The sequence below is a fragment of the Hylobates moloch genome, unplaced genomic scaffold, assembly GCF_009828535.3.
Source record: "Hylobates moloch isolate HMO894 unplaced genomic scaffold, HMol_V3 SCAFFOLD_6, whole genome shotgun sequence".
NCBI classification, from domain to species: domain Eukaryota; kingdom Metazoa; phylum Chordata; class Mammalia; order Primates; family Hylobatidae; genus Hylobates; species Hylobates moloch.
In genome coordinates, this window is record NW_026652281.1 from 32,203,854 (window position 1) to 32,222,339 (window position 18,486).

The following is an 18,486-nucleotide window of genomic DNA, read 5'->3' on the forward strand; positions in this document are numbered from 1 at the left end:
AACAAATAATTGAAATGGACCTTGGTAAGATCCCAGCACAGAGACGAACACTGGGCATTGGAGTACAGAAGGGAGGCAGGAACTTTACTTGGGAGGGATACCAATACATAGGGGACCAGGGCGGAGGAAGATGGGCACTCCCAGCTGAAGACACCCACCTCCCACAAGCAAAGAAAGCACATAACTGGGTAGCCAGGCTTTTTTTGTTTGTTTTTTGTTTTGTTTCTGACGGAGTCTCGCTCTGTCACCAGGCTGGAGTGCAGCGGTGCGATCTTGGCTCACTGCAACCTCCGTCTCCCAGGTTCAAGCGATTTTCCTGCCTCAGCCTTATGAGCAGCTGGGATTACAGGCACCCACCACCATGCCTGGCTAATTTTTTGTATTTTTAGTAGAGACGGAGTTTCACCATGTTGGCCAGGATGGTCTCGATCTCCTGACTTTGTGATCCACCTGCCTTGGCCTCCCAAAGTGCTGCTGGGATTACAGGCATGAGCCACCGCGGCTGGTCTGCCAGTTTTAGGGAAAAGGAATGAGGTGGTATGCATGAAGCATAGAGTGCATGGTCATGGTGAAATAAGTGGAGACATGAAAACCTGGCTGCCATTAAATTGTGAAGAACCTTTTATGTAAGGCTAAAGAATCTGGCCTTTGGTGTGGGAACCATCAGAGGTTTTTAAGCAGGGAGCGCTGAATTCAGATCCTGGGTTTTGTGCATTTGCTTAAGATCCTCAAATTTATACCCATCAGGCTTATGAAGAGGCTAGAATTGGTCAGCACATCTCACCTGGAGAAACCCAGAGCTGAAACAAGGGCATTTCATACAAGCTCAGTGTTCTTTTGCAAAACAGAACTGTATGTCCTTTCTCATAATAAAACAGATAACGAGGGACTTTGGCTCAGCACTCCTCCTTAGACACAGCCAAGAAGAGAAGTAAAGTCAGCAGCAGGGGGCTGCTTCCAAGAATAAATCTAGGAGTTTTGGAAGGAAAAAAGAAAAGACACATTTGTGAGTCATCTAAAAATACATTCCATGGTGAAGGACACACAGGTACTTTCTGCTTTTCTCTGTAGTTAAAAGAACATAAAGTAGCCAGCTCCTATTAGTGCAAATGATCAAAGTGGTTTTCTAGTGGAATAAAAAGCCAAGGGCAGCACAGTCAAATGATGGACAGGAGCCCAGGACGGATTGAGGACCAAGGACAGTGGCTGTAGGACAGTGGGTTCCAGTGTGGAAAAGAAATATACCTATTCTAAATCTAGGGAGGAGTATAGGGAGGAAAGGAGGGGGCAAGAAGCTGCAGCTCTGCTCTTCCAGCTCTGTGCAGGAAGAAAGATGGTGTCACTGACCCCTGCTCAGTTTCGGACAAGAACCAAATATCCCTCTCTTCGAGGACCAGCCTCAGCAGCCTCCCAGACCAAGCTTATGGTCCTTCACTGGACCTGCCATTGTGAAAGTTTGCTCATTATATGTGTTCTAAGCCTAAAGGATCTAGTAAGAAAAGAAATATTTCCAAAGTTTGAACATACAAGTGATTTATGATGCCAGAAACCCTGAAGTAGGAGCGGGCTGCAATCCAGCCATGACACTTTCATTTTATGACTATCAAGACCTTTGTGTGCAGATCCTGAGCAATAATTGTGACCCACAGCTTGATATAGTAAGTCCTCCCACAGGGCTGCGTGATATCATACATTTGTTTGCATTTTTAAAAGACAGACATGATTGATTTTCCCTCTGTTCTTCCTGAGAACCAATCTTTCACAGTGTCTCATGGCTTTTATGACTTCTCTACAAATACCTCTCAGGCCAGCTTCGCCTCTGGCCATGCAACACCTCAGATCTCCCAGAATCCCTTGGAGAGATAGTCCTCGGAGCTCTAAACTCAGCTAATAAAGATAAAATTGCTTTCTCCTTGGGCCTTGGCTCCTTTACTCTCTGACCCCATTTGGACTGGGATGGCTGGATGAAGTTAAGAAGACGACTACCTTAAAACAATAATGTTTTGTTAATAGGGAAAATCGCAGGCTGAAAGCGAGAGCTCTCCCTAGACAAACTGAGGAACTCAGCACATTTTGTGACTGGGACCGATTATCCTCCCTGTAGCCTCCCCATCTCACTTGGTACCAACTTCTCATACTCTCTATACCTCTCTGGAGTTAAGATTCTTCTCCTCCTCTTGGATCCTCCACCCAGATTTGCCTCTTACCACCCACTTCCCATGTTTCAGACTCTTCCCGACGTCCACCCTTCCAGCAAACTGCCCTGAGTCCCATCTCCTCAGTTCCTGTGATCTGTTAATTAAGCTAATGATGAGGTGGTGCTGCTGCAAGAAAGTCATTCCTGATGGTGGACTGCACAAGAAGATGCTTCTGCTCCTAGAGTATGCATGTAGTGTGTGCCCCCTGTGTCTCTTCCTCATGCTTTGTAAGCCCTCATATTCCCTTGGCAGAACCCTGGCTCCACCATTTTATGCCACCTTGATGGGACTATCGGTTGGGTTGCCCTGGTCTGTCACAAACCCTGGGACACTAGACCGCAGCCAGGCCAATCAGGGCCCTCTTGGGAGAGTGGCAAAAAGATAACCAATTTATATAAAATGAGGCTTCTGGAAAAAGCTGTGCACTAATTCTGGGCATGTAGCTTTCCACACCTGGCCTGCTTCCCTTTTAGACCTTTCGAAGGCCTGAACAACCATCCAATGAAGTACCTTCCCTTCTTATTTTCCCTTATATTTGTTAGCAGCACAAAACAGAACAAAAAAAAAAAAAAGAGAGAGAAAAAAAAACAACAACAAAAAAACCTACTACCATTTCTTAACCTGAAAAGATGGTAAAGTGTGGCCCATCTTAAGAAAAGGAAGCCTTAGGAGAGACTATTTTAGACAAAATGGGCTTTGGGGAGATTTCATGTGCTCTCTGAGAAAACAATTACACCAGCAGACGCTTCTGGCAGATCTCAGCGTGATATGGTTTGGATCTGCGTCCCCATCCAAATCTCATGTTGAAATGTGATCCTCAATGCTGGAGGTGGGGCCTGGTGGGACGTGACTGGATCATGGGGGAGGTTTCTCATGGTTTAACACAATCCCATCTTGGTGCTGTCATTGCAATAGGGAGTTCTCATGAGATCTGGTTGTTTTAAAGTGTGTGCCACTTCCCCCACCACCCGCTTCCCTCCTTCTGCTCTAGCCATTTAAGACGTGCCTACTTTCCCCTCACCTTCCACCGTGATTGAAAGTTTCCTGAGGCCTCCCCAGAAGCCAAGCAGATGCCAGCATCATGCTTCTTGTACAGCCTGCAGAACCATGAGCCAATTTAAACCTGTTTATAAATTACCCAGTCTCACGCACTTCCTTACGTCAGTGCAGGAATGGACTAATACACAGAGTCTCCCTGTAGTTTTACCAGTACACTCCACTGAGGGGGCAATCAAAGAGCTGAGGGAAATATTTGACATGTGCCAAGGCCTCTGCATGAGTATCTCACTCATTTCATGATCAAGAGGATGACTCTGCCAAGCAGCCTGGCCAAGCCTTCCCCAGTCACCCTCCCCAAGGTGACGCTGAAGAGCAGAGCTGCCTGCTACATCCACAGGACATTCTGCCCCGACTGCACAAGAGAGAACAAACTGGAGAGCCCAGGAGAATGGTTCTTCCCTCTCCCCTCAGAGCAAGGCTCTGGCTCCTGGCTATCACCCTCCTAGACAACGGGGAGAGAAATGGAATCAAATGTGGTCAGACACAGACATACCAGGAGGCTGATAAGGCTCAAGCTTCAAGGCCCTTACTTGCACCGGCCCCTTTCCAGTCTCATAGTTTATAAAGACTCAATTCTATACCTAATGTCGTATTGTTATTTTCTATGTTTTTCATCAAGCAGGCACTCAAATTGTCTAAGTGTTGGGCCCCACAAAACTTGGATCTCTCCCCAAATGTAACACAAACAGAGGAAAGAAATAAAACTAGGAAACCCAGACATGGGTGTTCTCTAAACAAAATCAAAAACTAAAAATTTTTACTTTTGAAATAGAATAGACTTGTAACCTGGGTGTGTCAGGACCCTCCTTCTTTAGGTCTGACAGGGGGATGTCCCTCATTACCTAAGGGGGATCCAGAGCCAGCAAAGAAATACACTTTATGGTCCCTCGAGCTTGGGGAATTGTCTCTGGTCTGTAATGGACTCCTTCTAGCAGTCCAAAGGGGAAGGGCTGGATGCTGCTGCCAGGTGATCAGGAAACAGGTGCTTCCTCTTTGGAAGAACCACCACCCAGAATGCACCCACTCTGAACTCAGCAGGACGTTGGACTGAAGGTATCCTAAGGCAGACACAGTAGAAGAGCCCGAAGACAAGGCTTTATTGAACTAATGTTGTTCCTTGCCCCATGCCAGGTTGGGGGTAGGAGAACAAAGCCAGAGTTTGGACCTTCTGAGGATGTCTCACACATACGGTGCTTTGTTCTTGCCCAGAGCAGCTGTTAGTTCATGGTATGCCTCTGTGAGAATCAGAAAAATAAAGAAATCTCCCCTTCTAGATGGTGCTCCACTGCTCTATGAGCCTGACACCTGGCTTGCTAAGTGGAGCTCCAGCTGGACTCTCGTCCTTACTCACCCCTTCAGCTCCACACTGACGCACAGCGCTTTGACTGCCCAGTCTGACACGGGGGCCCTGACTCTGTCTCCAGGTCATCTCAAGGACTGTGCTCCATCCCCCTTCTTTTGTAGCCCCTCTCTATGCTCTGCTTCTTCCAGTTTCTTGCCCCTATCTGTTTGGATACAACCCTTCCCATGGGAAACAAGCCTGTAGGGCAAAAGTGAATGAAGTTTCCTGGATGCCCAGTGATACCCCTTGTCCTCTGCTTTCCTTTGCTGGCTGCAAAGTGGAGAGAGGTAGGCTGTGTCCCATGCATAGAGGGATCCACTTTAGTTTCCCCGCTATTGATAGATCAGGCCACCTTACCTAAGAGTAAACAGCCAATAAGAGCTTGTTTTCTTCCCAAGTCAATACAATCTGATTTTGCACAACGTGTGCTTGTTTTATCTATTAACAACAGCTTGGCCTTCCTCTTAGAGAAACAATAATTATGGAATTATTATCTCAAAGGAAATAGTGCCATGTCCAAACAGTTTCATTCTAATAAGATATTCCCTACATACAAATAAAGATGGAGGAGAAGTTTCAGTACGTGACACCACAAAATGTTTTCAGGGCAGAGCAAAAGAATAAAGCTCTAGCCCCTTCTATGCATCAGTGATTCACTTTGTTCTGCCACTTCCCTGGAGCAGTCACTTTCTCTGCTATTTAAGATATGCAGAATTTATTAAGGAGTGTGGAAGCTATAATGTAGTTATCTGTTAGCTATTGCTATAATAATGCTACATAAACTCAGAGACATACAGGAAGCATCTATTTCTCTCTTATGCATCTGCAGATCATCTGGGGTTCAGCTGATCTGGGCTAGGTTCAGCTGCACTTGACTCAAGCTGTGGGCTGGGTCCAGGTCTCCCACACATGTCTGTCCTTCTCTGTGAACCAGAAGTGTCTTCAAGCGTGTTGTTCTCAGGGTGAAAAGTGGGAGTGCAAGAGAACAAGCTCACCCATAAAAACACATTTCAAGCCTCCACTTGTGTCATATCTGCCAATATCTCAATGACTGAAGCAAGTCACATGGCCAAGCCCAAAACAAATCAAGATGCCAACCCCAGTATCAGTAAGGCAGAAAAATATATTCTGCCTCTGGTTAAAAGAACTTCAAAGTTACATGGTAAATGGTACACAGAGAGGGGTGAAGAATTGAGAATAACAATACCACCTACCATAGGGACAGAGGAGAAAGGGAAAGATGGCAAAAGAAATAGTATTTTTAGATACCTGCTTTGTACCAGATACTCTACTATGTGTGTCAGGCTCAAATGTTTATTTCACGAAAGCTCAATATTGTAAATGGGAATTGTAGATTTCCCATCACATGGGAAAGCTGGTGAGTGACTGAGCCAGGATTAGTGCCAGGTCTAACATACTCCAGATTATGCCACCAGATTAGAGCCCAAGAGAGCAAAGCCTGGAGACATTTCTGTCTCTTTCAGAGCTACAGGTGAATATTAAGCCAGGAAAAAGGTAAATAAACTGTGATCATGTCAAATGCAGCCTTTTTTTAAATGGACCTGATGCAGACTTTATGCTTGAAGGAATAATTGGAGTCCAGTGACCTGAGTTCTTCATCATTCGACTGGGAATCCACTGCTCGCTTATTCGATCATTTAAACCAGTCTTGAACTGTAAGATTTACACTATTCTATCCTAAGAATCTGTGTTATGATAGGATCAGGAGCCATTTTCAAGACCTATATAATAAATTTGGGTGTTTCCATTTTTAAATTGCTTTCCTGCATTTGACTTATTATGTGTTAATATAGAATGCAGGTATGAGACAAAGAAGACAATGTTGTCAGACAGTGCCCAGGTGTAGTTGTGAGTTCCTTAGCATCAAGTTTTAGATTGAATAGGATTCTGTTAGGAAAAATAAAACAGGACACAGAAGTGTAAGGATCAGATATTAAGTTAGTTGGTGCTGAATAAATATTTGTCAGAAGAATAAATTCATCAAGAAGGATTTCCCACCTGTGCTGAGCAGCTGTGCTGTGCTTTGTGCCATGAGTGCTTGGGCCTGGAAGGATGATCAGGATTCTTCTAACCACGAATACTTCTCCATTCAAAGAAAACCACAACCTCTGAGGCTTATTCCAACCTGCTCTTTCTCCCTTCTCCTTTAGCCATCCAGTGACCTCCTGATGACTCCCCTATGTTCACTGATGGTTTAGGCCCATAGATTCCAAATATTCCCTGATCCACAGGTCCCACGAACACCCTGGGAACCTGATGCCACAGTGAATGGTCATGGAGTACTGGAGTCTTGCAGTTCCCAATTTTCTCAGTGCCAGCAGCCTTAGTCTTCACCATACTCACCCACCCTGGGGCCCAGGCTCTTACCCACATATATCACCCTAGGCCACATTTTCAAACTGGAGGTCAGAGCCACTGGTTAACTTAGTCAGCTGCTGAATTCTTACAAAACAAAATAGAAAAGGAAAGAAAATATCCACGAGCATCGCATGTAATAAGGGGGTTTTATTCCATGAAACTTTTGTTTAAATTGTTTGTATTGATGTGTATACAGGGCTGAGATATCAGATTTTTTTTTTCCTGAGAGTTACGCTCAAAAAAAGTTTGAAAAATACTTTCTTTGACTTGTTTATATTTGCAGAACATTCCATTTTTCAAATGTCATTTTTTTCATAGCTACCTATTGTTATATCCACTCTCTCTCTACTCTACACACTCACCGTTGCCACTCTCCTGGTTCCATGCAGGTTCGTTAATGCAGCAGGTAAAAAAACTTAAGAACAGAGATACTGGTGCATTATAAATCTCCAACTCCATCCCAATTCCTTCTGATATATACACACACGCACAGTACTGTACACACACACATTGCCCAGTGTGGATGGGGTATGTGTGAGCCCAGGCACATGAAGGAAAATGCTCACGCTTGAATGGATATTGAGATAAAAGGTAAGTTTCACATCTGAGCGGATGTGGGATGTAACAGAGACACCACACCATGACCAGAAACTCAGACATGGAAGTTTGCAAAATCTTGGAAGTTTGTGAACTCTTGGGCAAGGAGGTATGAACGTGAACATCCGAATTAATCTCATGACATTAACACAAAATGCAAGGATTTCAGCTGTCATCTCTGGATTACAAAATCCATAACCTAGAAAGGTTATGTACGGTATTGAAAACTAGAAAGCCTAGTATTGAAAACTCCAGCTGTAATCTAACTTTGATTCAATACAGATTGTAAGGTTCAAAATTTCCCTTTTGGTATTTAGATAGAGCAGGGGTTGCCAATCTCAGCATTGTTGATATTTTGGGTTAAATAATTCTTTATTTAGGGGGGCTGTACAGTGCATTGTAGGATGTTTAGCAACATCCCTGTCCTCTACCAACAAGATGCCAGTAGCACCCTCTCACTCACCTTGTGACAACAAAAAATGTCTCCAGACATTGCCAATTGTCTCATGGGGGAAAATTCACCCCAGTTGAGAACCACTGGGATATAGCAATGATACCAAAAGCCATGTCATGAAGTGCCTCACTGTTGATAAGTTCCTCTCCAGCCATGATCTCCTTGGGCCCACACAGCAGCCCTGCCAGGTAAGGCAGGCCCCACTGGAGCTGTCCGTTGTCCGGGGCTCTCAGCACCTAGGAGCTCAGCCTCAGCCTTCAACTCTGAAATCGAGCGGCTATGGCCTCACATTGTTGAATCAATCACAAAATGAACTACCTCTTACCCCTCCTCAGTCCTCTGGCAATGCCAGGACAGGAATCAAAATATCAGGAGACAAGATGTTGACAAGGCTTTAGGAGGCCAAGTTTGTATATTCCCGACCTGCACTGAATCATGAGAACAGACTATTAGCACCACTTACCTCCTCATATACAGGAGGCTAAGGCCCAGAGAAAAGAAATAATGTCCTTCATGTTGAACAGGTTATCAGTGGTGCCCCTGCTCTGGGCCCTAGATCCCCTGACCTTGAAACAGAGCTCAAGGAATGTTAACTGTAGCCAACTGCAGTGCCAGCCTCTCTCACCCCAATTCCAAATTCCTGGGAGCCAGTCACAGTCAGACTGTAAGTCTGGCAACATTGTAAAACAACGGGGGGCACCATCCACACAGAACATGGAAATGCCTATGTGATGCCCAGTTCCAGAGAATAAAAAGGACTTCAGGGCCACCTATGGGTAAACAGCAAATCTCAGAGAAGTTGGCAATGAAGTGGGTGGGCATCTCGAAAGGGTCCGGTCAAGTGATTACAGGCAAGTCACTAAACTTCTTGGAGCTTCAATTCCCTCTGGTCAATTTGGCAATTTTAAAATGTGGCTCCCAGATTCTCTGGCACACTTCCCATTCAGACGTATAGGTCTTCGCACCTTCCCCTTGCATCTGGGCTTTGTGACAGCAGGACCATTAGAATATGGCACAAATGCTGCTATGCCAGTGTCCAGATCTAGGTCTTTAAAACCACAAATTTTCACATTACATCTCTAGAAATGCCTACTTGAGAGACCCAATTACTATGCTGTAAGGATATCCAAGTAGCCCCCAGAGAAGCCCAGCTGGATGGCCAGCACCACCTTGCCAGCCAGGGGAGGGAACCATCTCGGAAGCTCAGCTTCCAGCCCTCAGTCAGATTGTCTCAGCTCGTCCTTCATGGAGCAGAGAAGAGCTTCCTCATGGAGCACTTCCCAATCTGCAAACTCATGAGGTAAGTAAATGATTGTCAGTGTTTTCAGGCACTGTGTTTTGGGGATGTTATGCAATTATAACCAGGAACACCCTTATTCTCAGCCTTCCTCAGGGAAATATTATGACAATCTAATGGGATAGATGCTATCTCTAATGAGATAGAGGGCATAACATGTAAAAGCTCTTGGTAAACCAGAGAAAGTCAAATCAGCTTTATTTTATATTATTCCAAGGTAAACAGGCAGCAAAGCCATGATTCTCTGAGCCAAGTCAGCAGCTGGCCTGCGTTCAGGGCAGAGGAGGTGGTTGCAGAGACCAGAGGAGCCCGTTAGGAGGGGGGAGGACGAAGAAAGAGGAGCCCAGGACAGAATGCTGTAGTTTGTCAAGGCTCAGGACTAAAGGTGACCTGTGAGGTTGTCTGGGACCCTTCCTCCAGACAGATACATGAAGAATATTGATTTTATTTTAAAGGTTCTATGAGAAAACAAATGTCAGTGTCTAGCAGTAAATTTGAATTATTCCGTATTCTTTGTCAGGAAATTCTAAACCAAGTCCCTCTGGTTTCCTACCTGGCCTGTATGTTTGGGTTATGTTGTCAAATAAATTAAGGGACAAAAGTAGAAAGTCTAAAATGAAAACAATTTAGGAGAGTTGGCTAGAAAGGAGAAGCCAAACAAAGAGATGGCCTGAAGAATGGGGCAGGAGTTGGGGGAGTGGGAGACAAATTCACCTGCACCTGCATATGCCAGGACATCGTCGGCCAAGGTATGTCTGGCCCAGAGGGAGTTTCCAAAAGTCTCAATCATGGCAAAGCACTGTTGTGTTGTTGTCTTTCAAGAAATATTTTCACCATATTTGTATTGAATATTTTATAAGCTGAGCAGAAACCTGGTATGCCCGGTTTCATTTGGTGATGGCAATTCATAAATTGTTTTGCACATCAAGGTGTAAACACCACCAAAGGGATCTTTTTGAACCAGGTTCAGTGCTTGGTCATGGCCCTCCAGGAGCCTTCCTCTTTTGCTGTGGAGAGCTATCCCTGAACTTGGTGGAAATGGTCTTTGACCTTCTTGCTACACTGGATCTTCTAAAGACAAAAAAATGCTGAAGAAAGGTGGATTGGAGCCGAATAAATCTTGGAGACCAGAAACAATGTAGGTGCTATCACCACCATATAAAGTCAAGACAGAAGGCCGGGCACAGTGGCTCATGCCTGTAATCCCAACACTTTGAGAAGTCAAGGCTGGAGGATCACTTGAGGCCAAGAATTCCGAACCCGCCTGGGTAACATGGCGAAATCCTGTCTCTACAAAAACTTTAAAAATTAGCCAGGCGTGGTGGTAGGCACCTGTAGTCCCAGCTACTCGGGAACACTGAAGTGGGAGGATAGGATCACCTGAGCCCAGGAGCTGGAGGCTGCAGTGAGTTATGACTGCATCACAGCGCACCAGCCTGGGCCACAGAGGAAGACCCTATCTCTAAATAAATACATAAAGTCAGGACGGACGCCAACTCACTGATAAATGGAAAGAAAATGAGTCTTGAGGACATTGTCTTGGCCCCAGCCACCCTACCCCTTGTGCATTGCAGCCTACATGAATCAATATAATTCTGTTTTGGCTGAAGACAATTTGAGCTGGCTTTTTTTTTTTTTTTTTTTTGTCATTTGCAGCCAAGAGTCTTAACTGACAAACACAGACGAAGAAAATGTCCTGAGGTGACTGTAGCAGGAAAAGCACATGGTAAATAGTTCCATTCTTTGCAAAAACATTACAAAGACTCCCACTCCAGTAGGCGCTCTTTCGTTTTTTCTTCCAGCCACCTCGCAGCCTTCTTGGAGACAGAAAATGGCACTGGTAGGCAACTCCTGACCACCCCTGTTATCAACCCTCCCATTACTGAGCCTAATGCATCAATCCAGCTCCTCTCTCTCTTCCTCTCTCCTTTCTCTGTCTCCCTCAATCTCTCTCTCTTTCTCTCCAGTTAGTTTTGACCACAGTAGTGCATGGTTGTGAAAGAGCCTCAGGTGTCAAGGCCAACAAGTAACAAGAAACAAGGAATTCAAGTTTTGGAAAATGCCCAGCCACTTGATAGCCAGCCCATAAAAACCCAGCAAGCACCCACAGCACAAACTGTCTCCAGGTGGATCCAGTTTTCCCCTAAGAACAAAGCCCATGAAGGGGCAGGAGAAGAGTTTCCACTCACAAGCCGTTTGAGGACAACCGCTTCACTCCCCCATGTTTTCTGGGACTGTCTCACTTTTAAATATTCTTTCCTGTGACCAAAACGTGTATCTCGATTTGGGATTCTGAAAATATAGCTACTGTAGGTAAAGTTATAATCAAGCTAGCTTTTATTTTCAGGAAAAGCAGTTCCTATATAGAGGGTGGGAGCCGGCCAGGTATAGTTCAGTGCAGGTGCCTGCACTGTCCTCACCCACAGCCGAGAGGGAGGGCGGTGAGAAGGTGACAGGGCAGCAGCTGAGGGCTTCCAGTTCTCAGAGCCCTGAGTACAGAGGGTTCCCTATTGTTGAAGAAAGAGTTCTTGGTCCCCTTTGGCATTGATTACCAAAGCGTAGCACTTCAGATGATTTTTTAGTGCTACACAAACATTTTTTATTGTCATGACCCAATGTCAATATTCCAATGTCATGTCCCAATGTCCCAATGTCAGAGTGTTTTAGAAAAACATAAAACTAATAAGTAATTTCATGAATCATGTTGCTAAAGATGAAACCAAAATACTTTAAAAGTGAGTCTATCAGGCCAGGAGCTGTGGCTCACCCCTGTAATCCCAACACTTTGGGAGGCTAAGGTGGGAGCATTGCTTGAGCTCAAGAGTTTGAGATCAGCCTGGGCAACATAGGGAGACTCTGCCTCTACAAAAATTTAAAAATTAGCTTGGCACAGTAGCACATACCTGTGGGGCCCAGCTACTTGGGAGACTGAGGTGGGAGTATCTCTTGGTCCTGGGAAGTCGAGGTTGCAGTGAGCCATGATCATGCCACTGCACTCCAGCCTGGGTGACAGAGTGAGACCCTGTCTCAAGAAAAAAAAAAATGAGTTCATCTAAATTAAAATATTAAATAAATAACAGCTTAGTGACATATCGTAATAACAAAAATCATAAAGATGGTAAAGAAAGAAAGGAAATTTGGTAAATTCTGCTGCTGGTTATCACTCTAAGGTCTTCAGTGAGGTCTGCTTCTCTGGACCAGATTTCCTCAGAGTATCCAGTTTTGCTTTCCTTGCTTTCAGCTCTCACCCCTGACTGGCTGGACCCAGAAAGTTATAGTTGGCTTTGTAAGAATGGTGACCAGGCAATTAGGCTCACACTAACTTCCCAAACTATGCTAAAAGAACAATTAGCTATATTATAAGTGTGCCACAGTGGTGATACAAGTTTTATGTGATTTAATACACACTTCATGGGTAGACCTCACAGTACGACATAAAATAAAAGGCTAATCTGTTCACAACTTCGAGCGTGGTTCAACACCATTTAAACTCCTACTAAGGAAGGAGCATTACTAGGTGCCATAGTTGGGAGGGGGCCAGAGCAGGGGGCCAGTGGAGGAAGGACAACACTCTCTCCACTCTCTTGGTAGCCTCATCTAGGGAGGGAAAGAGCCGTTAAAGCTGCACAACCTGCTTTATCTCCAATTCTCTAGCTCTGGTTTGGGTACCTTCCAGTTACACTTACACAATAATTCTCTGTAGATTATATATCTATGTCTCTTTATTGATGTCTATCTCAAAACCAGGCAAAAGGGACTCTGAGACCATAAAACTAAATTTCAGAAAAATCACAGACTTAGAGTCTTAGAACTAATTGTAACCCTAAAGGATGCACCAGAAGTCAAGACATGAGCCTGAATATTAAAGTCAGAAGGCCTGGATTCAAATCTTCACTATCTCATTTCTTTGCTACATGACATATATTGACTAAGATCTTACATCTTTCTTAGTTTCCTCATTTTTAGAAGTAGATTGCTACACCAAACTGCCAGAATTCTTGTGACAATTCAGACAGTTTATTTTATGTAGAGCACTTGGCTCACAGCTGACAAATACTGACTGTTCATTGCCTTGTTCCCTTCTCTTCCTCCTTCCAATGTACAAGCCAGCAGGAGGAGGAAGGAGAGTGGGCGGCAGCCATGAAGGGGTTGGGGGTGGAGATGGAGGGAAGGCCAGAGGCTTAGCTGTGGTTTTTACAGGCAGCCATACTCCTTTCAGCCCTGCCCCTCCAGGCCTTACAGACAGGAACATTTTGCTACGCTGCTGGGGAAACCAGCCATAAGGAGTAGACCTCACAGATGGATACAGGGTCAGACACGGGCAGAGAAAGTTGAGCTGCAACAGGCGGCCAAGGCTTTATTTCCCAGCCTGCTCTGCCCAGGGACCTCTCCCTTGCCAGAGGTTACATTTTGAATTTTCCCTCCTACGGATGCTCTCTCCAAGTCACAGGCCCATTTGGCAACAGGACTACAAGTGATGGGCTTTGGCAGGTCACATGACTTGGATACCATCCGGGACTCCATGCAGTTTGGATGATGGACTACAGCCACAGTGCCGGGCATCTGATTCAAGAAAGGAAACATCTATGTGCTTTGTTTATTTTATTATTGTTAGAAAATGAATATATGCTAAGAAAAGGCAACTGAAAAATTACCAGTAATTTCACCTCCCAGAGATAACCACTATAAATGAATATCTGTAAGCATCTCAGTTCTCATTAAAAACCGAATTTCTCTGCCATCTATTTCTTATTAAACAGCTTTCTTTCACTATAACAAGACACCTGGCAAGTGGTCTATATGAGGACCATTCCAACACTGTCCCAGGCTATGGGTTCCAGATGGCCTTGGGTTACAGAGGTTTAGGTGGAGGCTCTGTGGAGGGCGGTGCTGGGCACACACGTTGCACGCCCAAGTGTGCCCTTCCATGGCCAATGTTGGTGAGAGGGGCCACATACTGTTAGGAGCCAAACCCACTGACCCTTCCTTGAACTAAAAAACTCAACAAAGAGGAGAAACGAAGCTTTGCTGCACCAGATTTCTGCAATCACAGGACAAGCAGAGAAAGGCAGGAACAGAGATGGACAAAAACCCAAGCATTCCTCACCTCTCCACTGACTCACATTTCTGTATTTGCTGGGCATCTCCCCCCAGTTGCCAGCCCTCTCAAGGGCAGTCTACTCTGCTCATCTTTGCATTCTGAAAAGAAATGGGGGTGGGGTTTATAATTACTCTCTATTACTATGAATTAAAATGAAATTCAATTAGTACATTGTGCATTTAAATGACTTATTTATGATGCATAATTGCTAAAGTTTTGTGTACACAGCTTTGCTGAATCACTTTAAAAGTTTCAAGGCCTCAGATGACAACTAAGCTTTCTCTTGGCACCTGGCTTCCTTGCCACCTGCTCTTTTGGGCCTATTCCATCAAAAAGGTGATAGTTCTTGCATCTCCCAGGTTTCTGACTTTCAAAGCAAAAATGGCTGCATCTCAGTTGCTGAGAAGCCAGGGGAGTCCTTGTATTCCTTTTGCCAACTCAGAAGGGAAAGATGAAGTAAACAGCAGGTGTGGAGACTGGAGCTGTCCTCCAGGAGCTAATGGAGAAGAAAGGAGCTACTGGCTGACGTCCCACCACAGCAAGGGTAATGGGAAGACTCCCCACTGCAGCCAGTGCCTCCAGCTATGGTTGTAGGGAGGGCTGAACACCTGGGTGGTCTGCTCACCTGTCTTCCTGTCTTAGAAGCTCATAGGCTCCCTGCATCAGTCATAAGTGTGCAGCCCAGGCAGCTGAGCAGGCAGAAAAGAACTCGACATGAGGCAGGTTCATCTTTGGGTGCTATATTCATTTGCTGGGGCTGCCATAACAAAGTACCACAGACTGAGTGGCTTACATAGCAGAATTTTTTTCCCTCACTATTCTGGTGGCCAGAAGTCTGAGATCAAGGTTTCAGCAGGGTTGGTTTCTTCTAAGGCTTCCTCCTTGACTTGTAATGGCCATCTTCTCCCTATGCCTTCATATGGCCTTCCCCCATGTGTATCTGTGTCCTAATCCCCTCTTCTTATAAGGACACCAATCACATTAGATTAGGGCCTACCCTGATGACCTCATTTTAACTCAGTTATCTCTTTAAAGGCCCCATCTCCAAATACAGTCATATTCTGAGGTAACTGGCAGTGGGGTTGGGGGGTGTGGTGGAGTCAGGACTTTGACATATTTTTTTTTTTTTTTTTTTTGAGACAGAGTCTTGCTCTGTTGCCCAGTCTGGAGTTCAGTGGCATGATCTCAGCTCACTGCAACTTACGCTTCCTGGGTTCAAGCAATTCTTCTGCCTCAGCCTCCCAAGTAGCTGGGATTACAGGCATGCACCACCACACCTGGCTAATTTTTGTATTTTTAGTAGAGATGGAGTTTCACCATGTTGGCCAGGCTGGTCTCGAACTCCTGACTCAGGCGATCCACCCACCTCGGCCTCTCAAAGTGCTGGGATTACAGGCGTGAGCCACTGTGCCCAGCCAACATATGAACTTTGGAAAGGAGATGATTCAGCCCATAACAAGGTCACTCTCTGAGGCAGCGTGATTTCCACTCATTCTCACCTGGGCTGCTCTCTGTGCTTTGTCCCAAATCCAAACAACAATCAGGTGCAAAGAGAAAATCGAGCTGAGGGAGGTCAGATTCAGCCACATGGTCATGGAGGAATCACTACTACCTCCCTCCCTAATCTCCACTCCAGGGCATTTTTCACTATCAGACTGTGAAACTGATCTCATTTTCTTGAGTTTAGCTAACAGTTTTAAAACACTGATTGTATCGGACTAGGCAATCATGGCGCCAGTTCCTCTCATAACCACAGAGGGAAGTGGCCCAGGTTGTTCTCTGATCAGAGACGGTTAATCTGAATCCTATGGCTGATCTTCCCACACAAGAGCACAGCTGATCGGTTGAGAGACACTCACGTGACCAGTCGATTTTTGGCCTGATAGGAAAAGTTCTTCTAACTACAAATGATGACATTAACTAGGTCAGTCTGATATCTTCCACTTCTCCCTCTAGAATAGAAACAGGAAATATGGAGAGATGTTGGTAGTGGGAGGAGCAAGAAGACAGGAGAAAGAGTTGCTGCGTCAGGCTGGATTGTAGGTACTTTCTGATCCTATTGCCCAAGGCGTTTAAGTCACTGTGGATCCAGGAACACCTTCCAGATCGAGTTACTGTAAGCTGCACCCACACTGGGGATTAAGTTCTGAGGCTTCCAATATCTAAAATATTACCTGTGATCAATACAAAAATGTTCAATAAAATATTTTAAAACCTTCAAAACCTGATGTGTATCCCTTACAGGTTTTTGACTAGCCACATCTCAAGTGCTCAATAGCCTAATGGCTACCATATTGGACTGTACGACTTTAGGGACTAACCCATTGGGAGCCTTCGGTCCCACCAAGTACATAGTTAAAGCCATTATCTAGATCACTCGGGTCCTAAGCTCACCTTTTTCTTTACTGTCTAAATTGAGTGATTTTGTTTCTCTAAAATCCAAACTTCAATTATCTTGGAGCACAAGGACGTACTTACTTGGGAGCTTAGGGAGCAACCTTCACTTTTAGATTTGAAAATCGGAGGAAGACTGATGATTTGCCACTCTAGGAAAATGTGCCAAGTGATTCAGCATCATATAAATTTACCCGGCTTGTGCCATGGAGATAGCACAACTCTGAAATTGTGAAAACTCACACTCTCCAGCCCTGTGCCAGGCAGAGTCACATATGTGATCTTGTTTAACTGTTAAGACAGCTGTTGCAGGATGGGCATTGTTATCCTCTTGCCCCCTATAGATTGAGAAACTGAGGCAGGGAGGTGAGGTGACTTGCTGGAGGTCACTCACTGAGTAGGTGGTAGGGCCAAGATTCAAACTGTCCCTTTCTTTCCAAAGTTGGTGCTTTTCAAGGCACCCCAAGGTTCCAGGGACTTGGGCTTAGAAATAACTGCCCTAGAAAATAAAATCTAAGGTACGGTGGGAAGTGTTGTTTTTGTTAATGTTTTAGCAGATTTTTCAGACCCCAGCCTCAAGTACTTTGCACATCAAAGACTCCCTTGGCTAAGCAAGCTGACCAGCACTAGGAGGAACCCTGACTCCTTCATGTTCCTGCTCTGCTGAGAAGCTGGAGGGCAAGCCAATATGAACCTTGCTGGCAGTAGAAGCTAGGCCTCCTTGACAGGTGTAGTAAGATGAAGAAGATTAGGTCTGTTACACTGAAGAGCACCTTGGAATAATGGCGCTCTCTCTAGCTTTATCTTTAAACTCCCTGGTCTGCCCTTAGTATGCGATGCTGCCTGCAGAATGATCATTTGCTACCTCCAATCTCTGGAATTGCTCCTACCTCATACCCAACCCAGGCCTCCTGATCCCTGCGATGTACTCAAAGACTCACCTGTGTGGGTCTGAGTTTAATTACACTCGTCAGGCAAGGGATTTGGGGAGCTTTAATTTAACGCTGGTGTTGAATGCTTTTAAATTATTTTAAATTTTCTGAAGCACCTGGGTGCAACACACATCTTTTATAAATTATAGAGCAAATGCTGTGGAGGTTGGGTGCACAGAAGGGCCAAGGATCCGAACAGATCCCCAAAGGATGAGATATATTTCTGGCATGGAAGAAGAGCTTAGCGCACACCTATCATTATTGTTAATGGGACTGGGGTGTTAGGCTTTCTCTAGAGGCGTAGCACAATGCAAATTTGGCTCTTGGAATTCAGTTCCTCACTGCTCCCGGACTCCTCAGTAGCACCAAGCCCTGGTGAAGTGTGTATCAAGCTCTTCAAAACAATTATTGCTGCTGGAGAAAAAAATGATCAGCGAAGTACTCTGAAGTTAACACCTCCTCAGAGCTGGAAATGGAAATGGAAATGAATTCTGGAAATGTTTGCATTCTTTTTAATATGAATCCACAGACATCTCGCCTGCTGTGTGCAAAATGAGAGATGGGATTTTAACTGATGATAATGACCTTAGGAACGAGTTTGCAAGGTGTAGAGGCCAGAGTAAAGGACTGGTGGTTGTGGTTTGGCTTCTTGCCATGGTTCTGCTGTGTGACCTTGGGAGAGCTACTTAACTTCTCTGGGCCTCCTTTTGTGAGTCTGACTTACAAAAGTGTT

General features: G+C 45.0%; 1 protein-coding gene across 4 annotated transcripts in view; it reads right to left on the reverse strand.

The window, feature by feature from the left end:
- Positions 1 to 18,486, reverse strand: part of COMMD10 (COMM domain containing 10) — a 355,799-nt gene that overhangs the window by 21,363 nt on the left and 315,950 nt on the right. For 3 of the 4 annotated variants that reach the window (XR_009214059.1, XR_004248682.3, XR_009214058.1), the window contains 4 exons: positions 18,006 to 18,164; positions 16,287 to 16,379; positions 14,450 to 14,525; positions 12,230 to 12,348 (listed from right to left, as the gene is read on the reverse strand). The gene's annotated coding sequence lies outside the window, so the exon portion shown is untranslated. Of the gene's footprint in view, positions 1 to 12,229; positions 12,349 to 14,449; positions 14,526 to 16,286; positions 16,380 to 18,005; positions 18,168 to 18,486 lie in introns of all 4 variants that reach the window. The other variant, XR_009214057.1, reaches the window with a different exon arrangement.